This window comes from Solea solea, chromosome 7 (genome assembly GCF_958295425.1).
Source record: "Solea solea chromosome 7, fSolSol10.1, whole genome shotgun sequence".
NCBI classification, from domain to species: Eukaryota; Metazoa; Chordata; class Actinopteri; order Pleuronectiformes; family Soleidae; genus Solea; species Solea solea.
Window position 1 is genome coordinate 27,410,924 of NC_081140.1, and position 8,116 is coordinate 27,419,039.

Genomic DNA, 8,116 nt, shown 5'->3' on the forward strand with positions numbered 1-8,116 from the left:
ATATTTTGTGGTTTTGTACTGTTCTTTGGACCAAAACAGAACTTTAATGCAATCGTTAATTCATCATAATGTTTTAATTAATGTAAAAAATAATTTACATTAAATGATTACATTTTCCAGTGACAGAGAAAAAAAAAAAAAAAGAACAATCCATTTATAATGGATTTTAATGGTGACACTTTTTGTACTTAAGGTGATAAAGGTAACTATTTGTTTTGCACAGTGTATTATAGACACAGAAGTCAATAATATGAATTAAATATAAAATAAAAGAGCGAGGGTTAAAAGTGAAATCCTGGTTTCCGGGTCCATTTTATTATTCTTGTTCACTACTTCCTGTTGCAATCACTTAAAAAGCAGTAAGTGACAGTTTTAATGGGCGTTAAAAGAGGCGGCTCATTATGCAGCTGCTCAGAGCAACAATAACAATCAAAGCTCACACTCGGTGCTGCTGTAATGTGTTGTCCAGAGCCGCCGAGATATTTTTATTAGATTTAAAGCCGCTTTAACTTGAAGCCGCAGCATGGGCAGTAAACGATAATCACTGGCACAGCTTTGTCTTTATCGTCCCTGTGATTAGTGTCACGTCAAAGAGACACTTTGGGGGGATATTTTAGGACATTTATTTTTTTCAAAGCTGCGGTCAAAAAATAGTTTTATGTCAAGTTTCTAAATCCTTTAAATCCATATTTGGATGTCCATATTTCAAATGCAACCGATGACTCAAGGTTTTGAGTGCACAATATACGGTAAAACATAAAATAATAAATGTTTTTATGTTTTTTAATTGTGTGTCTTCACCTGTGAGTGTGATGTAGGAGACATGTGACAGATGTGACACCATCAGGCTGAAGCCACCGCGTCCAACTGCGACTAATTTATCAGAGCAGAGAGCAGACACTGTGTCGGCCTGATTATAACCACACATTCAGCCTTTGATGATGAGACGGAGACGACAGTGACGGTGGACGAGGTTTCTGGAGTTGTGTCAGGATTAAAGATGAGGTGAAAGGAAAGAAATCAAGGTTTTCAAAAACAAACGAGACGCGGCTGAGACTCTGAGGTCTCCACAAACCAGGCAGGGTTTGATCTTAACCTCATTCTTCGCCTCTTTTATTCATTTATTTTTTATTTTATTTTCCTGTTCAAAGCTTGAGTTCCTAGGGCTGAAAACACTGTCTGCACTTGAACAAAAATGTGACCTGAATTCTTTTTGATTTAAAAGTGAGGCCCTTTAATCAGAATGCACTTCAGCACTGACCAAGCGCTCAAAACTAATCATGGCAAAGTCGCAGTGGCACAGTGTTTCAAAGAAAAACAGAATAAAGAAAAACATCTGCTTTTATATAATGTGTTCACTCTGTTTATAGTTGCCATGCCATGGTAATATGTAGGCAATAACAATATTAATAGTGTTTAATACTATTAACTTAACACTTTCCTCTGTATGGGTTTTTTTTGTTTGTTTTTTTCTTTTTAAAAGAACAACAAATCTTTGACATATTTCGTTAAAGAAGAAAAATAATCTGCATCAGAAGAAGTACAGGTATGTAACATGTAGAAAAAGCACACATTTTAAAATAAGGTATCATATTTACCGACGATTAACAAATCATTAGTTAACGATTCGTTAAAGATGAGCTCACGGTTACGTAACCCGTTTTTGTTGACCTCATTGTGATGAAAATTAAATAAAAGTTTAGGGAAAATTTGTTCAGGGACCCAAAAAAAGTTAACTTGCGACCAATCTGTGGGACCCGAGCCAGTGTTTGGGAACCACTGTCTGAGAGCATGCGAAATCAAGATCATTAAAAGAGACTAATATACTGGCAAAATGTTATCTTCACACCAATAATGTTAAAATTAACCATAATTATTGTTCTTTAACTCAATAATTATATACGCATATGCATTTTCCTCTGAAACGTAGTCATGGAGGAATTTAGTCGCAGAAAATAGACTTTTTTTACTGTCTGTCCTTGTGAATAATTAGCATCACATAAATGAATGAGAGTCTGCTTCAAGTTTAATTATCTTTATTCCATTTATACCAAGCACAGAGGACATTCAATGAGACGCATGCTTTCATTTGCTGTCAATTCCCCACTTTAATTATTTGCGTGGTTACAGCGTCAAAGGCTCCAGTTGTGCGTCGTCTCCTCTAATCTTTGTTTCTTCTTTTCTTTTTTGTTATCAGAGCAGTGAGTGAAAATAGACAGCTGTGTGTGTGTTAATCCATCCATCTGTTCTGGAGCTTCTCGTCTGCCAGTGTCTTATTGATTTTTCTGATTTGCTGCAATTCAGGTAGAAAAGGGGGAAAAAAACGTCTCCTACAAAAAAAACCTCACTCACACACATACACACACAGAGTCTCCAACCTTAACCTAACCATACAACTTGTCTTCATTTCAAGATGTAATAATATACTAATGGGGACTTGGTTTTGTCCCCATAAAGAAGAAAGTCCCCATAATGTGAGTGTGTAATCAAATTTAGGTCCCCACAACATGACAATCAGTCACAACTGTAACACACACAGAGACACACACATTCTTGCACAGTATACTTAGTGAGGACACTCATAGACATAATGTATTCCCTTAACCCTTAACCTAAACCCAATTCTAACACTAAAACCAGGTCTTAGCCCATAAACAGCCATTTTATGGTACGGTTTATCAGCTATATGGTCCTCATGTTGTGGGGCACCTAAATTTGATTACACACTCACATTCTGGGGACCTTTCTTCTTTATGGGGACAAAAATCAAATCAAGTCCCCATAACATAAATTATTGCATTTTTAGGTGAAGACACGTTGTATGGTTAGTTTAAGGTTAAGGTTAGCGTAGTAGTCATTATGGTTAAGGTTAGTGATAGTCTGTCCAAATGAATGAAATTCAACACAGTGTCCTAAGATGAATTTTTAGGTCCCCAAAACATGAGAAAACACACACATACACATTCTTACACAGCGTTCTTAGTGAGGACACTCAAACACATGATGTATTCTCTTAACCCTAATCCATAAACCAGGTCTTACTTGTTAAACAGCCATTTTTATGGTACGACAAAATGTGAGGACCAGACAGAATGTCCTCACTTCCTGGGCTTTATAAGCGTTAATGTCCTCACAAAGACACACACAGGTTTGTGTAACTATTCTTCTTAGGATACTATGTTGACTTTTCATTCTATCACTAATCTTAACCATAGCTACTACTACTCTAACCTTAAGCATAACCACAATTCAAATCTTAGTCCTAAACTTAACTTGTTCCTTAGAAATGAGGTTCTGCCTCATTAGGACCAGGTTTTGGTCTCCATGAGGACTGCAGGGAATGCATCATGTCTCTGATGTGCCCTCCCTAAGATATAAAAACAAGCGGGCGTGTGTGTGTGTGTGTCTTTAGCCATCATTGCTAGGCAGTGATTAACACAGAGATGGACCCATCAACACAGGACATTACCTTGGCAACAGGTCTGCGGCTTATTGTATAAAAGAAGAGACAGAGATGAGGAGGAGGGGACAGAAGACAGCGATTTACACACACACACACACACACATACACACACAGACTGCTGGGCAGAGGAGTCGTGACTCACTCAAGTCTCCTCTGTGGATTCAAACCTCCGCCCGTCTGTGTACGTGTCTCTTTCTCACTGATTCAGTAAAACAGAGCAAGTGCTGAATCCATTCAGCTCCCAATCAGATTATATTGAATTAAAATAAAGGTGCAACACCTGCTTCTTTTTTTCAAAGCTGTATTTCCTCCCCGGGGATGGTTGTGTGTGCGTGTGCTGCTTTCACATGTTGCCACACCCCCGTGTCTATTTACCTCATTCACAGCTGGAGTGAGTGATGGCGCAAGCCGCTGTGGGATCAGCAGCAACTTTATTTAGACCCTCACTCACTCATCCACCCCCAGTGGTGTCTCCAGCAACGCTGGCCACGAAACACGTTTCTGCTCGTCTTACGTCGTCCACCTGCTGCTCACACACATCAGCACAGACTGGAATAAACCGGCGTCAGAGCCAGCTGGCTTCATCGTGGGGGGATTTACACACTTTATCATGGATAAACATTCATGAAGTTATGAACACATGACACAAGGACTCTGACCCCTGCAGCATGTTTTGATTAATTTAGACTTTTGATTCTCTTTGGTTGGGTTTTTCTGTGTTTTATTTTTACGTCTTATTTTGCAGGTTTCCTTCCTTGTATGTTCTGTTTACTTTGATTTCAGTTAGGGCTGAAGGTCATACCTCGACTGGTGGTTAGACCCGGCTTCATGATCCCGGTTAGAACAATGGCCTTTCTTGCATGTTCTCCTCGATGTGCATGGGTTTTCTCCGGGTTCTCCAGTTTCCTCCCGCAGTCCTAAAACATGCAGATTTGGGGATTAGGCAAATTGGACACTCTGAATTGACTGTAGGTGTGAGAGTGGATGGTTGTGTGTCTCTGTGTGTGGCCCTGTGATAGACTGTACGGCTAACCACAGACGATGATGATGACCTGGATGACTTTGAACCTTCACTTCATGTTGGTCTTGGCTTAAAATCCAGCAGCAGACCGCCAATGAGTGTTCATCCAATCAGGTGCAGCAAGTGTTTTGGCCAATGTGGGAGGCGTCTGTCGGTCATCTCTCAGACACCACATCGTGGCACGGCCAATCAAGTTTGTTGATCCCTTTTGTCAAAAAAACACCCTGGTGGACCACGTACCAAGGACATCCTGGAAATGCAATGAACGCAGAGGAGACTTCAATGTGGTCACAATGTGTCTCCAACCACTACCTGAAGTGGTTTGGCAGCTCGGCCAAACCACCAACTATCCATCCTCAATGTCTCAGTGTATTTACCCCTGCACTGACAAGTGGTCGGGCAATATCCGATTCAAATCCAACAGAAAATGCATTTTAATTCCAAGTCTAAAGCAGGCCTCTGAGACTCAACATTCTCCCTGAGTGATTTTCAGCATCTGGGTTCGGGAATCTCTGTGCTTGTGATTTACTTTTAGGAGTGGCAGATCTCCAGCGCTTGTCAAAAAGTGGCTGTAACTGAACAGCGCAGGTTGTTAAGTCTCCATCCAACGTGTGAAGAATTTCACAGTTAAATCACATCCAACCTCATCAGTTATGCGGTGTCCGGTCAGGGTTAATCAATGTCACCGCCCGCCCGCTCGCTCAGAGCAGGCGGCTCCTTCACAGCGCGGCTGCAGGTGCTTGTTATTACAGTGATGGTGTGGTTGTAAATTTTCAGCCTACGTGTCCGACTGTGGAGCCATATTAAACAGGAGTGTCTACCCAGAATGCCTCTGATTCATCTGACATTACAGTCTGAACCCCAGTCCTTGTCTTTGCAGCTGCCGTCCTAACTCTCATCCATCTTTATCTTTGGCTTCTCTTTACCAAGGTCAACACTTCTCTTTAACATCCATCACCCTCACATTTTTTTAACTTCTTACTCCTTTAAAGTCCATGGCCTAGTGGGTAAGGGAACTTGTAATTGGAGGTGTGACGTTTCAAATCCCAACAGATACCCATTGCTTCACGTTGATTGGGTTAATTGGACTCCAGCCACACTGGACCACATCCAGTGTACTCCTAAACCGTATTTCCAGCAAGTGGAGCCCTTAGGTCTGGTATGGTACATATCTTTTTGTGTTTCTATTTGGAATAGTACCAAAATAACCAACCCCAACTGTTCTACCCTTTGGCACCCTTCCCTTGGGGTACCAGAGTTTTTAAAATAATACAGTTGGGGTGGAGCAACGAAAAACATCACTCCCTTGATGTTTTTCTTCAACACCCACAGTCTATTTTCATACAAAGCTTTGACGTCTTATTGAGACAACATATGAGACATAAACCAAGCAGGAAAAAAAAAGAGCTGCTGGACGGCCTCCTTTGTTGTCTACAGTATTGTGTCTGGTCTGACGTCGACCCAATGCGCAATTCGTCATAAACGTGCAACCCGTGCAGCCCAGATTTTGGAACCATGCGCAAAGAGCGCGTTGGGTGTGTGTGGACAGCGCAAGTGCAAACTGAACTTCCGTCCCACCAGTAGGTGGAGTATAAGCCCCGCTCACCAAGCAGAAAAAACATTTCAACAAACCGAACCGGCTGACACCCCGACTCCTCTGCCTGACGGGCCTTTCAGCTGTTAGTTTTTGGGTTTTTTTTTTGGTTGGCTCTGCTGCTGTTTGTTTCCACTTGATTGAAATTGGAATGTAATTACTGAGGCCACAGGTTTATGGATATTGTAATATCTCTCCCAGGAGCCATCTGAAACAGGATTGACTTTGGAAGGCGTGTCTAATTATGCTTTTTGCACACGGATATATTCAGTAAAGGCCACATTGAAAAGCCGTGCACATGCACCTCCACATGTGACGAAGGTCAGAATGTCCTCTGTCACAACGACATGGAGCTTTTTTTTAGATGTGAGATGTAATGAGATTTTAAATTACAGACATAAACGACAGACGTTTTGTGCATTTGTTTTTTCTCCGGCTCACTAGCTTTGACATTTCAGTTGGTAATGTATGCATTAATGTTTGTGTTAAACAACTGCATTAAATTAGATCGGCAGCATGTTAAAAATGCAAAGGTTTTGCTCGAGCTTCACTGGAGCAACACTAAGTATGTTTACATGCACAGTTAAGCTGAAGCCTGTCCCACACCAGAGGATTTTCAAATCCGAGTTGATTTTAAAAAACGTCGGAGACCACAGACACAACATATTTTGTAACCGATTTTCAATGTTTTAATCCTGAGAAAGCACAGACTAGATGATCCAGTCCAGACTCAGGACCACACACTTGGTGTTAAATCAAACCATTTCAGGGAGGAGATTCCAGGGATTTGGGATCTCACAGAAACTCACATCGTTATTTAATGTGACTTCAGGATATAAACAACAAACAGACTGTCAACGCCGTCAGCTGTTGTGTTTGCAATGTATTGTGCTGAGAAAATTCGGCCAGATAATCTGTTCAAATCAGCCTTCAATCGGAAGACACCCACGATTATCAGAAAGACCTGATCAAGACTGAAATCTGGCCAATTATTCTCTAGTGTAGGGCGGGGCATAAGTTTATAGCTACTATGTCCCAATATTTGAGCACTAGCTGGAAATCGATTTGTTGATTGAAGTGAGGCAACTCCGATACTCTATTTTTACTCTAGTTTGTTTCTAATTTAGCTTGTGGCTAGTTGCTAGCATGACAAGTGTTACTATCTTGGACTTTCAAACATTAAACTATTTAAGCTAACAGAGTATAAATTCAGTCTCATCATTAGTCCAACCAATGTACTGACCCAAATTTAGTCATGTTTTTGTCACTGTTGTATTTAGCCCTATTAGAAATATATGCAATATTCTAAAATTGATTTAAAAAAAAAAAAAAAAAAAGTTCTGTAAACTCTACTGCAAGTTCTGTTTGGCTAAAATATGAAAAACTAGTTTGTAATTTTGAAAACAGACAACACAATAATAAGTTTTGTCAAATGTCATGTAAATGTACTGTGTGTTCACCTCGTCTCTGTCTGGTCTGTGGTCTGTCTTTTATAAGTAACATGATCTCACATGTTCCCCCCTCTGTGGGCTTTTTACTGAACAGTTCCCCCTGTGTTTGAAGCTGCTGTTTCAGGTGTTCACCTTGCCTCTCAAACTGCGTATGGTACGACGCTCATTCCCACGGACTGAGTTGCAGCCCGGTTGTAATGTCAATGAGTAGAATTTGACCTCTTCTTCTTTTGAAGCTTCCAGATTTGGCCCCGGTGCTGTTGAGGTTAAGACGTGACGTCTTAACCTGTGACCAGGCTATGATTGGATGATACCAGCTGTCACTCACTCTGGGGTCCACTCATACGTGACATACTCCCCTCTTAATGAGGAAGGGAACAAAGAAGAACTAGCCTGAGATACTTTTGCATCCATGTTTTTTTTCCCCGGACTTCTCAACTGGATCATGGTCAAATTGGAGGTGATGTAACGACCAGTTTCGACTTCTGACTTCCACTATTGTAAATGGAACACACTATATGTTCACTTCCTTTAAACCGTAAGGGTGCCGGTACCTATGGGTACTGGCACGGTATACCTAAAAAACT